Source organism: Haliaeetus albicilla, chromosome Z (assembly GCF_947461875.1).
Source record: "Haliaeetus albicilla chromosome Z, bHalAlb1.1, whole genome shotgun sequence".
Lineage (NCBI taxonomy): Eukaryota > Metazoa > Chordata > Aves > Accipitriformes > Accipitridae > Haliaeetus > Haliaeetus albicilla.
Window position 1 is genome coordinate 33954961 of NC_091516.1, and position 23388 is coordinate 33978348.

General features: G+C 39.8%; 1 long non-coding RNA gene across 4 annotated transcripts in view; it reads left to right on the forward strand.

The window, feature by feature from the left end:
- LOC138683729 (uncharacterized) overlaps positions 1 to 23388 on the forward strand; it is an 83644-nt gene that overhangs the window by 8577 nt on the left and 51679 nt on the right. The gene's annotated exons all lie outside the window — the stretch shown is intronic.

The following is a 23388-nucleotide window of genomic DNA, read 5'->3' on the forward strand; positions in this document are numbered from 1 at the left end:
TCTGAAAAGTCAAATTAGCTCTGTGTAAGACATTTACACAGGATGGTACAACATAGTTGGCCCTCTAGTTGGGATACCTCCCAACTCTGTTTTAAAACTCTTGCCAAAAAGACCTTCAGGGCACGTAAGTTGCTTTGTGCCACGTTGACAGCAGAGACAAGTCAGCTCTGCACTATAAGTAACATAAGGGAAAGTGATGCCTGACGGATAGCTCTGTACAAGTTTCCAGCATATACACACAGGTGAAACTATCCAGCCACTAGTATAGCCCTGTTGTTTCAGTAGTGAAAGTTTATGTCATGATATGGATCCAGCTTGGGGCTTTGCCATGTTAACTGTGATCATGATAATAATACTTTGCTGATCTAGCATGTCAGTGTTTGAATGTTAGCAAAGCACTTGTGTATTTGCCTATGGCTGTGTACTTCAAGGACTAATCTTGCAGTCCAGTGTGCCCTCACAATGAGTTTGATTTAAAAGGCAATGAGCTCAAATCGCTAAAGAATTTCTGAAAATTGTGAAACTTACATTTTGCTAGATAACGGTTGGACTGCATGATCTTAAAGGTCTTTTCCCACCTAAATTATTCTGTGATTCAGTAAGAATTTGGGCAGTATTAATTCCCCATTGTTGTTGTCATCAGGCTTCTTTGTTCACTTACCAGTTACCTATGTATTATGCTCTCAGACAGATTTCTTCAACTGGCAGCTGCTGAACCAAATGTGGGCTGTGCAGCACTGCTCTGCGGCTCTTCAGCAGTACTGACGGGAATGGCCCGCCTACCCTTGACTACCGCAGGCTGTAGCAAAGCAGGGAGAACTGACCACTTTTGACATGCTTTGCTCTTCGTTTTGAGGCTGAAGTGGGCAGGCTGGGCACATAACCTTGCTGTGTTACGGCTGCAGTAAAACCTGAGGGCAGCGTTGGGCCGGGCCCAGGGGCACGGCTCAGCACTTGGTCATCAGTACAGCTTGGAGCAAGGCCCTTGCCACTGCAGCTGGAAATCAGAGCCTGCAGAAGAGGCAGTCGTACCGCTACAGGGGATCTGCTGCCACAGCCTCTGAGCAGGAGCACAGATAGGGATGAGCCTACGGATGAAAAGAGTTGGGCAGAGTGGTGTCACAAACTCAAAGGACACTGTCCTGGCTCAGTCTGTGCATAGCTGACCTTATGCCTAGAGTCCAGAGAGCTCATTCTCACTTGATTTGAAATTAAACCTTTGAGGAGCCCAGCCTGTCTGGGAGAGCTGGTAAACATTCCTACTAGGCCAATCAAGACTGCCCACAGACCTCACCCTTTTATGCTATTTGGCCTCCTTAAACTAGCTGAAGAAGCATATACTTAACACCTGGTTTCAGCAGTATACAGTTGAGGAATAGCAACTTTCTTCCAAGGATATTTGCCAAAGCAATCTCTAAAGCGCTTCAAACAGTGTGGTTCTAATTTTTGATGGAGATTCTTAAGTGTTGCTAGAATACAAACATAAATTGCTGTCACCCCCCATTTTACAGAGAAAGAACGGAGGTGAAGACAGTTGAACACTGACATGTCCTCTGAAAGAGGAAACACTCAAAATTAGCAGTCACTTTTGAAAGCTGAAGCTTAAAGCCTTTCATTTATATATGCTTAATAAAAATACAGATTTAAGTTCCACTGACTTAGATGGGAAGAAAGACACCATATCTGCTGACATTATGGACAGTACTGTCTAAGAGTGCAGTCTACTAAAACCGTACAATTCTTCAATGTGAGCTGTGATTATGGAAACTTCCCCTTTTTTCCCCTGGTCTCTTTTCTTTTTAGCTCTTAAATATAAGAAATGTTGATAACTTAAAAAAACACAGTTGTCAGAGTGATGTCTTTTCCAATGTCTTAAGGAGACTAAATTAGTACATTGGCATTATTAATCATGATGTAACATTCAAGATGCAAGTCACTTTCTTTGCTGCAGTGCAATTTACAGTTGTAAAGAGAGACTTAGCTAATATTTAATTAGCCAAGGGTTGGGTTACTTTGTGCTGTGGATAGGAAATTCAGATTCCTACCATTTCAAGAGGAAGAAAAATAATTACACACAGATGTGGAATAATATATTTGTTCTGAAATGACTAGTGAAACAAAATACCAGCTGTAATTATGCAACCTGAATTCCGTTATTTACAACAGCTGAACAAAATATCTGACAAGAGAGGTGTGGCCTATATCAATAGCATAAACACTGTCTAGATTATGTGGTGTATATTTGTAAAGCAACATGTTATTATCCATTTACTGCAAGATGTATTGTTTATTTAGCACAAGTGTATTTCTTCTTGTTTATCTAAATATTATTTAGCTAGAGATAACATAGTTGTTACATTAATCAGTGTTTACAATTCCAGAGTAAAAACATGATGCTAAGTGCTAGCTAAGAATGAGGATTTTTTAAACTGTGTGCACTGTCCTGCAGGTAAGAGGCTTTTTCTTTTATGGCTGCCTTTCATTGTTTCCTTAGTGTCATGATATACCAGGGGTACACTAGAGTCCTTGGCATAGGGTCATGGGACTGATTGTTCTGATCAGCAAGGGGAATAATTTGCAGCCTTGAAAATCATGTTGCAAACGCTGGCTTCATCTCCATTTTTTCTACCTGGTGTGTGCTCTTATCTCCTGAAGTGTTTCTCTTTAGTTTTACTTTCTATTTTTTTTGCTGAGGGAGGCAATATTACAGTTTCAAAACTTTGGGAAGTTTTGCACTTTGCTTTTTCACTCCGGCAATATTACAGTTTCAAAACTTTGGCAAGTTTTACACTTTGCTTTTTCACTCCTAAAAATTTTTCAAGATTATTTACAAAACTAAGGGCTTTGTAAGTCTGGTTGCAGTGTCAGTATGTGTTGCATACTGATTAACTGTTGTTTAACAACACAAATAAGGTAAATATAATTAAAAATCGAATAGTTTAGTGATTATACTGACATATGGAGAGAAAAAAAATTATCCTGTTATGTTTGGCATATTTAGTTTTGTAATACAAACCCTACAGAGAGAGCAGTAACTACAAACTTTACTACACAACAAAATGTAACAATATTAAGTGAAATGCCCACACTTTGGTTAATATAGCCTCAAAGCATAAAGAAAGCCTTTAATGCATTTAGTAAGAGCTTTCTGTATTTGGTCTATTTCTGTTTTGCAGCTCCCCACTCTGCTGCAAATGAGAAACAGACATGACCATCTATATGTCAAGAATAGTAAATTATGTGAAGATGCGGTTTAGATGCTCTTAAGTGCCACTGGTTTGAATCTTTCTTTAAAGAACTAAGAGGAAACAAGTGTCTCACCTGGAGAAATCACTACTTAAATAGATCAGACACAGTCAAAAAGCAAATAAAAGATTCGCTGCAGTCCAAACTGGCCAAACAGATGTGTCTTGTATCTTGTTAGCAGTAAGGCTCTTAGAAAGTAAGCTAATTATCTTTAGTGTTTAAATTATAGTGTAAACTAGATCAGAGGATTAAGAGATGAAGAACGTGAAGAAAAGCGGAGGTGATCTCATGGGGTGTTCATGCCAAATTAAGCCTTGTTAGTTAAGACTCTTGCACTGGTGTCTTACAAGGTAACCCAAAAATTTCTTGAGAGCTTTAGATACTGTTCCCTTTTTTACTTCCATCAGAGCAATCTAAAACTTTTTCTCCCCCCCCCCCGCCCCATATTCTACTGTTTTTTTGCCTATGCAGGAAAAGCATAATTTAAGATTTAAGAATGTTGTAGTTCCCAGCTGCTATTTCTATTTTCTGTGTTGATAGAGAGCTGGGTGTGTACTTAGCAGTGGATTAAGTTTAAATGGCTCTTTTACATACAGCAACGTTGACATTTACCTACAGTTAGGAATTCCCTTCTTGAGGCCAGTGGATGGTACTATATTATTGCTGGAGGCTAATAACTGGAGCTAATTTTAGCACACACTTGAAACGGATCTCATTTATTTCCTGGTATATAATTGAGTAGCATCACTTTAACATTGGACACCTCTTTTGTGCCTCTTTGCTAGAGGGATCAATTAGAAACCCAGGCTAATTCCCCTATAGAGGTAGATTTGATTTTTTTTGCAAGCACTTAAGCTTGACTGACTGCTCATATCCTGAGGACTACAAATCCATGGCCCGTGTCCACCCTCCTCCCTTTCAAAATGGCTAAAATGTGTTGCCTAATTATCTCTTATTACTGTGTGTCTGACTGAAATGGTGTATGTGCCAAACTGAGATGAAGCAAGCCACAGATTTCATTTAGTGAGGCCTTCCTGAAGAAATTATTTAAATAAGAAAAAGGAGTCCAAAGGTAAGGTGTCTAATGGCCGTCATGTGAATCCTCTGTCAGAAACTTTAGAGATCACAGCTTTCCAGCTGGCTCTCCTAAGAGAGCCTTTAAAATCCTCTCCAGTGGAAATAATGCGTTTGGTTTGTTAACAATGAAAACTTCTACCACAGACAGTAAAATTCATGCCAGACCTGAGGCGGAGGGCCCAGCCCTGAAAGCCTTTTGGGCCTGGAGTTGTGTGGATGTTGGCGTGAATCCTGCCTTGGTGCTTTGAGAGCTGGTCCTTGGCTTAAGGCTCAAGAATCTGGCCCCTGCCATATCTTCCGGTGTTTAAACAAGAAAGCTGTTTTTCTTCCTGCTGTTTGCACCATAATTACGTTATTTGCTTCAACAAAGATGTCAATGTGCTTCACAAGATTTTTACTTCTTAATGAAGCTATTTATTCTTTCCTTATTTTTCAATTGCTATTTTCAATGCTCTTTATACATACATTTCTAATGCAGTCATTTGTTTATGCACAAAGCTAGCAGTAGAATTGAAGAATGGAATAAAAGGGGGGGAATACAAATACGTTAAATATACGTTAGTTACAGGCAACTATAAATAAAAATGTATTAACATATCAGCTAAAACACAGCTTCTCAAACCGAAACATCTGTAAATGTAAAAAACCTGTTATCTTTCTTTGCAAATTGGTGAAAGGTCATTTAAATTAGTTCCGATTTATGTACTAGTGTTCCATTACACCATCATCTTTCATGTTATAAGTTGGCATGTGCAATATTCTTCTGTCTGCAACCAGAGATTTCACATATAAAAGCTGAAGCATAAAGTACACACACAAAAAAAATAAAAAAAGAAAAGAATAGTAAAGGAATGAAAAATGGCTGATTACATTCCCCTCAAAACTCTATTAAATATTTTTGTTTGCATTTTCTTCATTGTTCCTCTATAAAATGTTTGCAACAATTTTATCTTAGTTGCCTTGATGCTGATTTTCATTCATCAATGATTCGTTAAAAGCAGCTTCTGCCATTTCTGCATAGTACATGAGTCAGATTATTTTTTTCAGACTGAATTGACTTGCTCTTGTGCTCTCTTCAGAAAGAGTGATCAATGTTAAAAATTCTCATTAGGCACTTCAACATTCAGGCTGTGGCCCTGCCATGGTTTCCGAGGTCCTGACATAGAAGTCTAGTGACTTCAATATGGGTTTGATCATACAAATAAATTAGCTAGGTATCATAACAGTAAATCTGTAAAACATATTTGTTTCTATGCTGCTGCTACCGATAATTCTACAAAGGGAAATTTGTCAAAGAAGCAATAGTTGTTTGAAAATATCAGAAGAGTGAAGAGATCTGGCTGACAGTCCAAGTGGGATCAGCACTGTGTCTGGAATTGCTGTGCCAGCAGGAATCACTTCTTGCTAATCTAATTTGTGTGTCCCTTTCTGAGTGGTTATAGCCACTGTTGCTTCTCTTAAATGGAAAGACCATAAGACAGAAAAAAAAAAATCAGAATTGTTTGGGTGATCTTTGTGCACCCCATCCTGCTTCCCTCCTACAGTTTAGCAGGCTGCTAACAGCTAAAGCTGATGAGTCTAAGCAGGGATTATGTATGTATGCATGTATGGATTTATTTATTTATTTAAACAAATGTATAAAATGGCTTTTGATCAGCTTAGTCTGTGGGCATATTTATTCTACGCTAAAAATATCTTCTTCAGGAAGTACGGTCCACTTGGGAGATGCGTGTGTAATTATTCTTTTTCTCCATAATACATTTTTCACATGGGTGGGGCGTGTGTGTAGCTACTTTGGAATGTTTCTTCTGTGGCCTGTGCCTCTATGTCCTTATGGCAGTGACTTCTGAATAAAAGCTTTAATAAGATACTTTTAAAAATCATACTTTTAATTATTTTTCCTTGTATATCTGTGCAGCTGTATTCTGACTAGATGATTGCAATTCAGCCTCCGTTTCCAACAACATAATAAGGAGCTTGTTCACACTTGAAAGTTAATTCTGATTAAAGTAGATGTAAATTTAATTTCTGTAGCTATTGCTGAGTAACTCCACTTGTGGATGTGCTTATTTGAACTCTGCTTACCTGAAATAACTTTCAAATAGTGCAACTAAATCAGAATAAGGGATAATTCTGCAGGAAAAGACATGTAAAAACATGAAGTTGTTCAGAATATCTATACCTCATATTGTGGCCAAGCTGTGAGAAGTCTTTTAGTGTGGTTCTGTTTTAGTTTTCTGTGGGAATTTCAGGTGGTAAAAATTTCTGAAGACTCTTTGTTGTTATCTCTGATGTTGCTTAGATAGGAAAACTTTTTTATTTCATTTGAAATTGAACTAAGAGGACTACTTTCTTTGAAAATAAGTGACGGTAATCTTCTAGAGTAAGTTATTTACTGGATTCCAGTTCCAGAAAAAAACTGTGAAGAACAGGCAGTCAACAGCTGGCTTGCTGTGCCAAATACTGGATAGACAAATCTTCGCCCAAAGAGGGTGATACTGTCTGCAGTTTTCCACGCAAATTTAAGTATTATAATCCAAAAAAAAGAGGTCATACCTTCCTCAAATTCTAAAGTATCATACAAAGAGTTTTCCCATGTAAAGGGGAAAAAATGCCTGTTGTGGCTTTAAAAATTCCATTTACCTGGGTGCACCATCTCCTCTGCATTGTTGAGGCATTCGTGGGGTCTAGACAGTGGTTTACTTCTAAGTGTAGCGTGCCACAAAATTTGGTCCTACGTTTTTGCAGGATATACTAGCACTTGCACTGAAAGGCTTGTAAAAGGTGGAGGGAATAGGAAAGTAGTATGTCAGGAGTGCAGAAGTCTCTGGTTTTAGTTCTCCTGACTATTTGAATGACAAACGTCAACCTGAAATCCCAAGCTTTCACTAAAAAGTTACTATTTCTGCTTCTGTAAATGGAAGCTTGAAAATAGTACTCATGTACCTAAAAATTCAAATTCAGCTTAAAAAGATCCCCAAATGTGCCATCCTTGAAAAGATTCTGGGTCAAGAGCTACCTTTATTTGAAGCTGGCAATACTGAAATTACCACTGGCTGCTTCTTTCTAAAGCGTCCTATAAATGCTGCAATATTTAGCCTGTCCCCCTTCAAATTAACAGCGCATGGCCTGTACTTGAAGGGGGGAATGTGGTTGTACCACTTTTCTTAAGTCTGAGTGAAATAAAATTTCCCATTCCCATGAAATAACTTTTGCCATTGAAGCTGTGGCATGATGTCGTTTTTTCCTTTCCAAGCGCTTATCGACATGTGGGCTTCTAAAAGTATGCACAAATACTGCACAGCGGTTTAAGACAAGAGGCGAGTGCACAATATCTAAACAAAAGTGCAGTGGAAAGTTAGGTTGACAGAATGCAATTGTGAAAATGTGATTTAGTCAGAACTCCAGGGATAACCTTGTTCACAGTGCAGTGGAGATCTCCGAGGACTGTAAATACTTCAGATACAGGTTTAGTACTGCATCTTAAAGACAGTGCTTCCAACAATTCAGCCTGACACCGTGCTGGCATATTATTTAATACCACCTCAGGGGTAAGGATACTACCTATGGGTCACTAGTGTTAATGCCTGCTATCTACCTGGAAACAAGTGCTATTTGGCAATTACTTGTGACCTTAAAAAGAAGAAACCATACATCATACATTTTAGATAACTTATACTTAACAATCTTTCAGATTTAATAGACTTTCAGAAGATTAGCATATACAGCAGCACTTAGAGCAGACAAGAACTTGTGAAACTCTAATGCCAGGACTGAGACAAATCCATTATCTCTGGGTGTTCAGGAAGAGCTGGTGGGGGATTCACCTCTCCTGTACCCCTCATGTGAATATGTCTCAGTTGCAGGCTCCATGAGCCTCTTCCTTCACTCAACCTTGTAAGAGCACCCTGAGCCTGTGGGATTCCACTGGGAACCAGCTGAGGTGCTGTCACAAGCAAAACAGCCACGATTTGGGGAACTGGGGTTGGGATTGTACACATAATGTTTTCTTTCTGCCAATCTTTCCTTCTTACTTGTTTTCTTCTGCTCCAGTGTGGTTTATGCATGGGTCACAGTCCCTTTGGGGGAGTTCCTGCCCTGGCATATATTCTCCATGAGCCACAGTCCCTTTGGGAATGTCCCTGCCCTGGTGGCGATCGTCCATAGACTGTAGTCCCTCAGGGTTGTCCCTACCCTAGTGTGTGTCACTCGTGGGCCATAGTCCCTTCAGGGCATCTCCACTGTGGGCTGCCATCCCTTCAGAGGTGCACCTCTTCCGGCATGGAGCATCTCTGCAGAGCACATCTCCATCTGTGCCCTCAGCAATGTCCCCATCCATGTGTCTCCTCTGTTTCTCCTCTCCCAGCGGCTGCCACTCTTTCTTAAACACATCTGAACAGAGGCACCATGTGGTTGGCTGAAGTTTTGGTGTGGGGTGTGGGGTGCACGCTGATTTCAGAGCCAGCTGGAAGCAGCTGTGACTGCCCGGGGCAGCTAACGGATTCCTCCCTGCAGGGCGCCCTTGCAGCCCCTGGCTACAGAAGACCTGACGCTGGTGCCCAGTAACAGCTGGGTGCAGGCTCTTGGCATAGCATGCTGTGCCCTGCAGGACAAACTCTTAGTGGGCTCCCAAAACATCCCAAGGTAGTTCAGGGTCTACCTAAATAGCAAACTCTGTTTTCCTGCATTTTGGTTTGTTTATCCTATGGTTGTGTTATTGATGTCTATGATATACTTAAAACTGAAATAGAAATCAATTGCACTTGTTTGTTGTTAGCAAAGTCTCTTTTGAAAATGGCTCCTCCTCAAGAATGTCAGAGTGTCCACTGGATATAACAGTTGAAAACAGAGGAGCAAAAATTAAAGCAAATGGAATCAAAAGTGAGGCTATTCAGAAATTAGATGTGTTAACGATTTGCCACAACACTGACTTTCTTTGAAGGTATCTGCCTTCAATTACCAAAGATGAGTCTTGCAAAGCTCTGAGTTTGTATGAAGACTGAGGAGATGTTTTCTTTCATGTCTAGCTTGCTAGGCAAAAATTGTTATTCTTTATCATAAGAAAGTACTGACAACAATCCATCCCTGTGATCATCACCTCAGCAAAAACTGCTGTAATGACTTCTATCTGAAGTTTGTGGTAGGCACCAGCTTTACGTGGTGTAAATGCTGCTGTTAATTTTCTTTGTATAAAAAATACACTACTAGCAAGTTGCTATAGTTCCCAGGATCCTCCACAGTCTCTTATCTTCCTTCTCGTATCCATTCAAGAGCCCTTAATCTATTTTTCTTCATTTGTAGCTTGATGCAAAAGCTATGCTCTCAGGAACCATGTAGTTAGAGACCTCTGGACAAATGAGGAAGGTTCTTGGAGGAGGTCACTTGACTGCAGAGGGAGCTAACGAATGAAATAAAAATGAATTTAAACTGCAATTTGCAATACTTACCTGCTAGGAAAATCTTTCCTGTGTTACTGCAGACAGGATTATATTAATAGAAAGGTCAGAAATCAGCAAGCAAATGAGAATTTGGACACACTAGGTTTAAATGTCCACCAGGGACACACAGAGAGCAGAGTCCACAGTGAAGCATTTGTTGAACATCCTAAAGACTTGAAAATGTGTAGGAATTGTGGTGATGACGGTCTTACAGGAAGCAGAAGTAAACATAACTGTACTCATTTTAATTGTTAATTAGACTTCGAAATTTAAAAGGAAAATGGGATTTTTTTTTCTTGAATGCTGATAACATTTAGTCAATAGGAGCAGATTTTTTACTGCTGAGAGAGTCTGAAGACATCTGGGTCCCAATAATCATTAACTCTGAGAAACAACTGGTCTCAACAAAATGACAATCATGCTGGTGCATTTGTTTTTATATTCTTCTTGGCTCATATGTTTTGTTTTCTGACAAAAAAAGGCAGTAGGGGAAGGGGACAATGTTCCATGCCAGGCTTAGTTTTAACTCCTGTTGGGGCGCTTTTATTGATCCTTTTAAAATATGTTGTGTAGGTGTTAAGTAGTCTCCACAGAATGTGCATAAGCTTTGTCTTAGATGGGATCTTTTAAAATACTTAATCTGACTTCTGAAGGCTATTTTGAATATGAATAAATGAAAATTCATTTGAAAGGTAAAGGGGCTGGAGTGAAATTAAAAGTTTAGTTGACATTATGTGGCATTCTTATGAAAGAACCTTAGGATCTGTAACCCAACCCAACCAAGGGTGGGTTGAGGAGGATTGTCTTTATAAGCACGTTTGAGTACAGCTTTCTTTTAACAGTCTTCTGAATGCGGAGGAGCATGTTCAAGAGATCAGCAGAATGCAGCTTTACAGATTAACCACTTGGTGTCATGAAAGCATAGCCCAGCGTTGCTCAGATGTTGTGATGTCAATCAGGCTTATTGAGGCTAACGTTGTGTAGGCTTATTTTTTAAAACGTGGCTTCAGCAAAAGGCTGCCTCTCCTGTTTCTTTATTATTAATTTTCTTTTCACTCTTCCAATCTTTAGGTTTTCAGGATTAATTTTCTTTTTTCTTTCCTCATCTTTGTCTTGCTCTTTAGCTTCATATTTTGGTTTCCTAAAATGATGGTAAAATCAAATCCTGCTGGAATGTGTTTGGCAGCAGTGCTAGAAACACAAGCCTTTCCTGGGATATTTTCTGTGCTCAGAATTTGTCCCCAGAATTGCAGCTTGAAAGAACGAACTTTTAAGAGAAGCATTCTGGCCTTAAAATTATTTATACGGGGGAGTAAAGAAGTAGGTTATGCATCTACTCAAAAATTAACAAAACTCCCCACTGTTTTAATTAGGGAAGAGAATGCTATAAAATGAGCAAAGAACATCAAGGACAGCTAGATGGCAACCTGATGTTCCTTTCAAGGTTTTAAATGAGCTTAATGAGGTTTGGTTGTGGGTTTGTTTTTTTGTTTTTTTTTTTTTGTTTTGTTTTGGTTTTTTTCTGTAGTATATTCTTTCTAACCTTTGCGCAAGCATTTGGCAAGACACTGAACAGTCTGTCTCCATCCCTCCCACCTTACGAACATTTTGCAAAGCCATAGCAGCAACAGTTTTGCTATCTCTGTTCTGGGAAAAGCACAGTTCACGTTGCAGCCAGTTTCCCTGCGACTGTGCTGCTTTGAGCTTGGAAGGGGGAAGAGGAAAGTAAGGAGCAGGTCTGATAAGCCAAGTGGAGAATGCAATATAGAAATGTGGAGTAGTATACACGTTTCTAGCCAAGAACTGCCTCTGGAGATATACAGCGTGCTATGTTTCATGTATCTCAAATTAAAACAGAGTCCTATCTATAACCATGATGTCAAGGTATTTTAGAGTATTGAAAATCTAGGTCTGTCCCCAAGTTTAGCTTGAGTTCATGTTTGAAAGTATTACAGATTCGCATAGGTACTGGCTTCTCCTTCAGACAGAGCAGAACTTACTCTGAAACTAAGTAGGTTCATCTGGATACTCACTTGTTGTCTACTTGCTTGGTTAATTGTAGCTCATGTACTCATGTTTTTGTGCCACTGTATTTGTCACAGAATCCACAGTTTTGTGCAAGTTTCCTCTGCAACAGAAGTGAAATTTGGGTTGGAACTGCCTTTTCAAGGAAGCATTCCTCAGAAGATATATTTGTCCAATAATGAGTTAAATTTAGATTGGGATTTACCAAAATGATGGGTTTGAGGAAGACACCCTCTGAGAGCACAGAGGCACAAACCCAGAAGAGAGCAGATCCTATTAACTGTAGTTTACAATAGCCTAAGATGAATACTGTCTGAATACTGGTTCTTTCAAGCCACAAGCAACCCTGTCAGAAAAACAATTAAAAAAGACACTAGACCACTTTTGAGTTAATAAGTGGAAGCTGTAATGAGCTCTAGAAAGTGGAGTCCTCTGACCCTACTGCTGACTGATGCATCAGCTGTGGTATTTTTCAGAAACTGGAAGGAAAAAGTGAGATATGCTAATGAGGATTGTATGTTGTTGTGTATACAGTCTTTATAGTTATGTAAATAATTGGCTGTCACATCACCTGCTTGCTATCTCCTAGCTAAAGCTTCCTGATACTTTAGTGCTGTAGTTCTTTGAAATCCAATGCAAATACATTTAGAAGGCAAGTATGAGGTTACAAAGCATTGCGGCTTACAGGGAATTTCCATATACCACACTTTTAATGAAGCTTCCTATCCATTTCCTTTACGATTCAATTGATCACCCCAGCCTTTGACATGGTATTTTGGTACTTGGCAGCTTTTCCTTTTTCCTAAATCAAAATTGGCCTGTGGGTATCTTAACCATTTGGATGTGGAAATCTCATTTTCTGTCCTCCAAGGCTATCAAAAATAGTCCAATTTGGAAACAAATGTCTTGTCGCCTTGAAATAAAAAAGAAAGAAAAGGAGTATGTAAAGCTACAGAATAATCTTGCACTTATTATATGCCATATCCCTGTCACTGCCCTGACTCTTTACACATCCGCTCTGAATTAGTTTAAATAGTCATTAGCATTCCACATAGTGCAGCGTATAATAGGGATTGCAGTGCTGATTCTAGGCGAGTGGCAACGTGAACTTCAGGGGGTTGTTTAATATTCATTGTACACACTTTGAAAAAAGACAGAACATGTTTTTCAAACTTCACTGCACCTCTGTGCATCGTTGCATGTGTATTGGGGGCCCTGGTGGCCACTGAACAAGCTGGGCCAAATCTGCCCTCAGTTGCACTGTTAAAAATCTGGATAAATTCCATTCTTTTAAAAACACAGATACCCTATTTACACCACTGTAGCGGAAGGCCGATCAGGCCCACTATTTGTTTCTGGCTGCTGTGATCAGCTGATGGTCTGTGCTTAATGATATTACAGGCCTATAGGGGTGTCTATGCAACAGTCTCAATTCAATTTTCTGATTTTAAATAAACCCACTGCACAGAGACTCTTCTTAGGAAGAAATAAAAAAGAAAAAGGAATGAATGTCAGCTTCCTCTGATTTCGAAAAGGATCTTTTGGTAGAGCCTGCTGGTCCCTAATCTTCCATGTTCTTCTATGTGCATCACCTCCCCAAGAGCTTCTCTTGTCCCCAGGGTCAAAGCCTTAGATCCTCTTGGGTTTTCTCGGCTGTAATGCTGGGTTTCTAGGTAAAAAGTTTTGCATGGTAGTGTATTAATGTATTTAAAGTGCTTCATCTTAGAAACTGCAAGATCATCTCTTGCTGTGTATATTCTGCTGTACTTCCTTGCTAAGTGCTTGAACCAAGACCAGGTCTCACATGGCAGAACATACCACTACATATAGATACATGTCAGGTAGTCTGATAAATTGATTTTGTTTTTTCTTTGTCCTGAGTTATGTGGTTCTGGTTGCTCTTTTCTAATTTGCTTAGTTTATGTTACACAGCGTTGATACGATTCTTCCTGTAGCTACAGAAGTTTCAGGGTTAACTCTATATTGAGCTGTATTCGAAGGAAACTGAGATGCACAAGAATATTACAGGGATAAGTGATTTTTGTTTGTTCCTGTATGTCTATTGTCAGTAGAAATTATGCTAATAAAGCATGTATGAGCAAAGAATCTTTACTTCATGGTCCTTCATATTTAGAAACAGAACATTTCTGAACTGACTGTAAATATGGAGAAAACTTTTATGCCAGCTATCATCAATAACTAGTTCACTGTGTAAGTATAATGTTTGATGGTTATAAGAGGTGCTTTGTGAAAAGATGTATTATTTTTAGGTACAACTTTTGGAGTTACGGGAATATATTGAATCACCTTTATACAGTGCCTGCAAAAATAATCTAAGATATTTTTCTAACCTCTGCCACCACAGTTTATAAGAATTGACATTTATAACACTTCATTCTGAATCACTGACATTATGTGACAGGATGTTTTTTCTTTCAATGATGCTGGTAACAAATATGCTCAGCTCAAATGTAGGGTTTTTTTTTCTAGCTGCCAGCCCAACCTGGGATCTGAATTTTGAGCATTTCTTCCTAACTTTGTTGGCCCCATCCTGCTTGGTACCAATGATAATCTTGATGAAGGTATATAAGAAAAAAGTTTGTATGACTCCCTCCTTGGAGCATAGGTTAAGGAAGAAACACTGTAATAAAAAATTTGAATAGAAAACTTTACATTGATAAAAGTATACGATGCAAGATGTCATTGATCTGTACAGAATTGCAATAATTGTATTGCAATTGGGTATGTTTTAGGCTAGGTGTTTGATGAAATTCAGATACATTTGATACATTTTCCACAAGTACATGTCACTACTAGCATGTGCTCCTGGCACTTCCGTTTGTGGTTCCAATTCTTCTTACTTACATGAAGGCAACTGAATAAACACTCAGTAAGTGCTTAGTGACTGACTGTGGTACTAAATGTGACCTACAAGCTCTTCTTCACAGCCATTGCTCAGATACTTCATGTCAGCTCAAATCTGTGGTCCTGCTTCTGCTTACTGAACTGTGATACTCGTGTTGTTTTTACCAGCATACTGCCATACACACCTGCAACATCTCTTCCTGACACCTCTGACGACATCACCTTGCAGCAAAGAATGACTGCTTTTATCCTTTTCACTAGTGGTAGTCTACAAAAAAGACCACAACCACAAATTAATCTGATTAGTACTTTAGGCAGAGCGGTGCATACACTCTGTGTTGCGCTGATTTGAAGTGGGTGTCTTTATCTTTACCTAACCTTGAAGATGTCATTGAGTGACCTTGAAGCCGTCTTTCGTATTGCAATGGATTTATCTTTGCTCCTTTTTTCTCACACTGCAGCCACATTCACTTGCTCAGCCAGATGACCATGCTTTCTGCCTAGAAACCCATTTGCCTCATTTCCATGTGGTGATGATTTTCATCCTCCCTCTCACATTAGTCGTCTTGACCACACAGTGACTGCCCATCAACTTCATTCTTGTTGGGGTTCAGATTTCATCAGCTCTTCAGCAAAGTGCTGATTTAGGTGAAGTATTATGAAACCTGTGTGAGGATAGCATTTTCTTTGTCAAAAAAAGTGCTGAAGAATGTGCAACCTCTTGTACTGTTGCTGTAGCTTACCAGCTGTCCCAGCTGATAAATTTAAGGAGTGATAATGCTAGAGGGGGGACTGGACTTTGTCACTTCATAGTGAAAAGTCTTTAGGGCTAGTTGACTCAGGAGAAAAAAGATTGGGAGATTGCGGTTTGGAGGCTGTTTAATAGTGTATCACAAAGATGAATACTTCCTTCATCTGTGAGTCAGGTCCGTAGAAAAAAATAATTAAAGAAATGAAAATTGAAGTGTAATAGCTGGAAATTACTCTCAATGATGTGAATAAACAGAGGCCAAGCAAACAAAAAGCCACAAAAAGAGTAAGAACCAGAAGGGCTGTATCTTTTATTTCTTTGGTGTTACGGTGATATGACTCATCCCTCTGTGGCTTTCTTTATTTGGTATTCATTAGTCACTCCACAAATAACTCCCTGACTCATCTGAGCTTGGAGCAAAACATCTCAATTTTTGAAAGAAATTTCATGTTTGGGAAAGTCACCAAGCTGACAAAATTGTATAACATCTTTGTCTACAAATTGCTAGGTCTTACGTATGAGAGCTTCAGATTTTTCCCCCACTGGCCCTGCTGTTCTTCTTCAAACATGCCCTAAAGGATACACTTCTCTGAGCACGATAAATGTTCAGTCGCCTTGCTTGTTTAGTGTGGTCTTAAATGTGAAATAGAGCAGTTTAGCAGTCATGTACTTCTCATAAAATGGAACCGACAAGTGTATTTATTTGTTTTACTTCTGATTTGCAGCAGCGCTGTAAGGGTGAGAGGTTTTTTTGTCTTATTTCTCAACTAAGACATCCCAACAGCGATTCAGCTGACCTAAACTGTAATACTATATCTGGCTGTGCAACCTGCGTTTAAGACTCTGTGCTGCTTATGTATCTTAGGAAACTTTTTTTTTTCTGTTAAATATCAAGACCAGCTCCGAAGGGAGTTAGTTGTTCCCGAGTAAAGCAAGCCTTGAGGTCCCTGCAGCATGCTCTGTCGGGGAGAGTTCCACTAGATGGCAATGTCTATCCAGATTCTGCCTCCGTCTGCCTTGGCGGGAGATCTTCCAAGTGCATCAGCAGATTTTGCTGGTGGAATAAAATACCAAGAAGTTCCTTATGACAAAAACGTTATTTAACCAAATAATCTTGATTATTTTGTTTAAATTAAAATCTTCGTGTGCTGTTTAAATATTGCCAGATTAATGTGCAAAAAAAGGATTGTTTTGTAAAATGTTTTCTTTCCCTGCCCCATTCCATATCATAAAATACATCTTTGTTCACACAGTGTTATTTTATTGAGACAGATGTCTCTGTATAGCAAATACAAGTAATTATGTCCATTGATAATTCAAATAGTACCCTTTTTTAGTGAGGGAAACACTGCAAGTTAATTGCGCCTGTCTTTGTATCGCTTTCTCTGCTTGGCTCTAGCTTAGTTGAAGATTGCTTTTGAGAGCATCCTGACTCATACACATAAATTGTAAACCACGGGTCAGTCCCCTAAAGATTAGGGAGGTCTTTGTGGGGCAGAGAGATGAGCAGGGGGGCAGTTCTCTTTTCAAAAGAGATAGGCAGGAAATTCTTTCCGAGTGATGAAGGGCAGGAATAAGTAACTCCCTTTTCAGCCTGCGTAGAAGATACTCCTTGCTCCTTTATTACTGTTGGGCTCTGGTGCCTTCTTCGTTTACATGAAGTAATTGATAACTAGAGGCAGTTGGTCCCAGGGGCTGGGTGCAGTAATACATGGGGAGCAGAAGGACTCGGTGCACAAGAGGCTGCATTTCACTACAGAAGCAAAGTGGAATCAGGGTGATACTGAGGGAGGCTGTTTTAGCAGGTTTTTAACAGTTCATCACATACATACAAAAAATGAAGCTCTTTTGTGAGACAATGAAGGAAGAGGGAGCAGGGCTGTGGGAGAGAGGGAAGAACAGTTCCTCCAGGAACTACAGGACTATTAAAACCTTGTTCCCAGTGGATGTCTGTGCCTTATGGGGTCTAATAGGTATGAGCTCCAGTCTAATCTTTGCTGGCAATTGGAATATTCAGAGACTGCTGAGAAACACCAAGTTTCTCTTTCAGGGGGTATCTCAGGTGACTAATAATGTCAGAATGCATGCTTTAGCCTCTCCATCTTTGGGGCACTAATGCTGTCTCTCTGCTTTCGTTGCCTGCCTATTTCCAAGCAACTTCCTATGAGACCCCTTTGTCTTATTTGGCTGAAATTGAACATAAAGTTCAAATATTGTCAAAGGGAAAAAGTCTGGCAGAAACAGGCTGACGTATGGACACACAGCAAGAGTACGTAAGAGCAAGTTTTCATCCCTCATGGTGGTGGTGGGAAGAACAGTGTAAAAAAAAATTCAATTTCTGTTCCTCAACTTAAACTTTTGAGGAGACCCAAGGTCAGTACTGTGGAAATGAGGCTGAACTGTATCTCCTGCCACACATGAGATGACATTTATTTTAACAAAGATGTAAATATTTTGAGTGATGGATATTCACCTGAAGTGGATTCCTCAGGATGAATGGAAATGGACTTTATTTTATATGCTGGTGGGCTCTCCTTTTGACAAGAGCCTAGTAATTTTCATCAGTAGAGCATCTGGACAGTTCTTACCAGACACGGTCACCAACTGTCCTATTAAAAAGGCAGCTCTGTGGAAGTGCACGTTACCAAGGGAATTCAAAAGGCTTGCTTCTGTGTAACTAAATCTGTAAGCTGTAAGCATGCATCTTTAGAGATTTTGTTCTGGCATGTTCAGTTTGTTTTGGTTACTTTAGTTAGGAAAGAAACTATTTGCACAATGTTGTTAACCTGCCTAATTGTAGTCTGTCTTTAGGGAATATCTAGGAATTTTGCAATATATTGGAACACCTCAATTTTCAATTTGTTAAAAGCATTGAGCATTTTCACAATATGTGTTTCAAAAATATGTCTTCTGATAACATAAATATGAAAGGTAACATGTGGGCTGGTTGAGTTCTGAGCCACTGGTGGAAAAAAGCCTGTTTATTCATGCTTCTGCCTGACTGGTCGTATAACTGATTTCCATATTGATATGGGACTGGCAACGTGATTCTCACTTTCTGACACTACCTAGCTGATGCAAACCTAAAGTGACCCTTCTTGATTCTTGCTGTATAAAGAGAAGTGAAATTTTGACTTCAGTGAAGTTACACCAAAATTCTCACCTACCTCAATTGTGGCCAGGATTTCAGCCGTACCATATGAGAAACTTGTTCTGAAGGACTTAAAACTAACTAGACAAAAGGAGGCATGAGAGAAAGCTTTTGGGTTTTTTCAGTCTGGAGATGGGTAACTGAGATACAAGGAAGCTAGGTGGGACTTTTGAAAAAGCACATAGCTGTTATGGAGAGCTACCTGGGAGCTCTCAGAAATGCCTGTGTATGCCAAACTAAACAGGATTCTTGGAAGTTGCCCTGTACTTCCTATACACCTCTGATAACTCTAGTCCTGTGTGAATTTCTTGATGATATATTGGTGGTTGTAGGCATTGAACCACTTTCCACAGCCTTGCTTGACGTGACCACTGAGCTTTGCTTTCCCATGCAGCGGGATTGTGCAATGAAATATCTTATTCAGGATAGGTGCCTCATTCAAAATAAGGCCTTGTGACCTTGTTTGTTACGTACTTGAAAAGTTCTGAACTGCATCTCAGTTCTGCAGGGAGGTAACTGCAACTGCTACAAAAACAGTATGCAAACAAAAATCATGCCCTGAAACTAGTTTGGGAAAACCAAAACCCAGCATGACCCAACAAGACAGAAAAATCCCCTGCAATCTGCCACCTGATGTCCTATGACTAGTTCTCCAATTTAGTCACCAGGGCAAACCAGACACCTTGAGCACACTGAATGTTCTTGTGTTGCATGATGCAAAACTGTGAGTGAGCTCTTTGCAAAAATATCAACCCAAAACTGAAACACTTAAAAATTGGAGATGTGGTAGACAACAGCATCAGCAACATATGTTGCACAGCACATGAATAAATCAAGTCCCATCGATGGCTAATGAAAGGCTTTTCTATATGCTTAACACTAAATTACTTTTGATTAAAAAGCCTACTGGAGAGACAAATGTAAACTATAGCTAGGTGCACTCATGTTAGACAGTTATGTGCTGAATCTAATTTGAAATGGATAAGTGCTAACACATTTCATTTCCTGCATACTCAGTGAGACAATGTCCGCATTTTTTTTAAACAGTAATTTCGAGTGAGTCTTTCAAAGTGCTTGAGTCAGCAACACAGCAAGAGTGTTTGGAAAGATGATCATGCAAATGCAACTTCAAGTGATTTAATATGCTCACCATCGCAGGTAGATAGCTTGATCTATGGCATACTTAGAATGATGGAACAAGCTGTGTACATCAGTGGTGTATTTCAAGCTGTTAGTATTCTTAGCAAATAATGTTTCATATGGGTTTATCTTTAGTCTGGAAGACTTAGCAGGAAGTGTGATAAACAGCAAAATTATGGAAGCAACAAATAAGTGAGGGTGGATATCTGGATGTAATAGCAGAGGGAAGAGAGAAAATAAGTGGCTGGGGTGCACCATAACTATTTTTGAGCTCCTTATGCTAAATTGTGTCAGAACTGTGATTTCTTATGAGTATTCCTCAGACTGGAATCTGGCAATCTGAGAGGAATAGCATGTACTAGTGGTACTAGTCATCACAGGAAGGAAAGCATGTAACCATACATAAAAAAAGGGGGTGAAATACCAAGTTCAGGGTCAGTCAAAGAGAAGAAGCAAGTACCTCACTAATATCTGAGGTGATGGAAGTACTGGAAATTGGGTAACTTTGTAGCAGAAAAGGGTGTTTCCAAATGTAAAAAGCCTTGAGGTGAAGGAGAGAAATGTTGTGCACTGATAAAAGCTTTTTGAAAAGGTAAAGTCTGTAATTGTTTAAAAAAATGTAGCCAATTCTGTTTGTGATTGTTTTTGCCCAAAGGTAATTATATTGCGTTCTAAACAAAACAATAGGCTTGTAGTCCTGTCCTACCATCATCCTTTGAAAACTCCCAGAAAGCAATGAGTACGCTTACTCTTTGCTCAGCAGCACTCCCAGAATAGTTATTGCTCTCCGTAGCAATCAGTATAAACAAAGTTTTTCACAAAAGAAATGTGTGCCTTTTTGGAGAAGGATGTAGTCTTTGCAGCTCTTTAACCCCAGCCAGCAACTAAGCACCATGCAGCCGATCACTCACTCCCCCCCCATCCAGTGGGATGCGGGAGAAAATTGGGAAAAGAAGCAAAACCCGTGGGTTGAGATAAGAATGGTTTAATAGAACAGAAAAGAAGAAACTAATAATGATAGTGATAACACTAATAAAATGACAACAGCAATAATGAAAGGATTGGAATGTACAAATGATGCGCAGTGCAATTGCTCACCACCTGCCGACCGACACCCAGTCAGTCCCTGAGCGGTGATCCCCCCAGCCCCACTCCCCCCAGTTCCTATACTAAATGTGACGTCCCATGGTATGGAATACACTGTTGGCCAGTTTGGGTCAGCTTCTCTGGCTGTGTCCTGTGCCAACTTCTTGTGTCCCTCCAGCCTTCTTGCTGGCTGGGCATGAGAAGCTGAAAAATCCTTGACTTGTCTAAACACTACTTAGCAACAACTGAAAACATCAGCATTATCAACATTATTCACATACTGAAATCAAAACACGGCACTGTACCAGCTACTAGGAAGACAGTTAAGTCTATCCCAGCTGAAACTAGGACAAATGTCTGAATAGGTAGATACTATTTTTTGTACTTTTGGTGGCACTTAAAATGGTTTTGAAATGTAGTGATATGACTAAGTTTTTCAATGCAAAGGTATAGTTTGAACATAACTGATATTCTTATTTCTTTTCCGTCTAGACTTTGGCCACGATTTCTGTGATGGCAGCAGTCTGCTATCTGTTTTGATGTCTGACCCATAGCAGGAAGAGGAGACGTGAGGCCTCTGGGCTATAGCGAGGCAGGGTAGCAGCTGAGTAGACATAGGTCTGCACTGAACTGAGCAGGAATAATGCATTTGAACAGCTCCAAACCAGTTGTTTTGTTGTGCTTTTCCCCCTGAAATTTCTGCTTCAGAGTAATAATTATTCTTGATAATAATTTGTCTTTTGGTCCAATCTGGTTGCAAGCAAATTAAAAAACCCCATTCATTTCCAGTAGGATAGAAATTATAGAAAAGTCTACATTGAAAGGGACCCATGGAGATCACCTCATCCAACTTTCTGTTGAAAACGAGGCCCTGGATTAAGTTATCCACAGCCCTGTCAAACTGAGTCTTCAGTATCTCCAGCAAAGGAGATTCCGCCACTTCCAGCATTTAGTTGTCCCAGACTCAAGGAATGCGTGAGGTGGGAAGGGACCTCTGGAGGTCATCTGGTCCAACCCTCCTGCTGAAATGGGTTGCCCAGGACTGTGTCCTCATGGTGAGGAATTTTTTTCTATATCCAGATGGAATTTCCCCTGAAGCAACTTGTGTCTGTTGCATCTTCTGTCACCATGCATCCCTGTGCAGAGGGTACCTCCACCTCCTCTGCATCTGCCCTTTAGCTATTGGAAGACTGTCATTAGGTCTCCCCTGAGCCCTCCCCTCTTTAGGCTGAACAAACCCCATTTCTTCAATGTTTCTTTGTATATCAGTTTCATCAATCCTCTAATGACCTTGGCAGCTCTGTGTTGGACCCTCTCCAGTTCTTCAGTGTCCTTCTTGAGCTGCAAAACAGGATGAATTATTCCAGGTGTGGCCTGATAAGCACAAAGAGGAATAATGACAGCCCTCAAACTGTTGGGTTACCTCTGGCTGATGCAGCCCAGGACTCTGTTGGCCTCATTGCTGCCAGGGCACACTGCTCACTCAGGCTGAGCTTGCTGTCCCATGGGAACCTTCCTAGCAAGGCAGTGAGGCATCACCAGGCAGGTAGTTAGATCTGTCACCGGGCTCATATGTCTGTCTGATCTGCTGACTCTTCTTACTCAAGATATCTTCCCAGGCTCCCCTCCACCACTCTTTACTGCCTGCATGTGGATCTTGTGAGAAAAATCTAAAACATGAGTTAAAGGGTTAAATTTTTCTAGTCCAAGGGAAGGAAAAATACAGTGCTCCTGCTAAAGGTTTAGAAAAAGGGATAAACCTGTCATGTCATGATGTAGTAACCTTCCTCTCAGAGAAAAGATACCCTAAGCCCAAATTGTACTTGAGCCTGGCCATTAACGAGGAGTCAGCCTGAACACTTAACCATCCCATCTCTGAGGAAGGGATGACAGGCTGTTCTTTTTCTGTTCAGTGAATTATTTAATTAATGACAGATATGCGCATTTTATCTACCATCTACCTAACTGCTGTGATATTTATTTTTTTTTAATTTTTAAGTACAGAAGAAGGTAGTCAAACAGAAAAGAGGTATAACGGAGGGTACAAAAGAGGTAAAACCAGCTCTCCAGTCCAAGTGTCAGCCTGTGTGTTGATTCCATTTTACCTTATCTGGCTGAAATATCCCAGTCCTTCATGCCAAAATCAATTACATCATACCTCTTCCTCAGCCAGACCAATGGTACTTCTGAACAGAATACCATTAAACCGTTATCTCAGAATAGTGTTTTTTCTCTAACTTATAGAAACTGTCAACAGTTTAACTGTGTTAAGAGTATTATGCATATTGTGTTTTTACCTGGGCACTGTTTCTAATGTTCATGTAGGCTATCCAGCCTACTGAGACAAATGTCTGTTTTTCATGATTCATCACTGTTACTGTATCTATGGAAAAAAATGTATATTCTTTTTGTGCTGAACTCAACTTGGGGTTAAAAAGTACTATTTTTTAAATTCTGTAAATCAATTATTGACATATTATTATTAAGCTTCTTCTAGTAAATCTTAGGTTAATCCATACCCATACACTTTAAACTGTCCTCTACATTTTCTGCAACCCAGAGGAGAACACCTTGTTATCAGGATAAAGAAAATAGAAGTGGAAGAAACC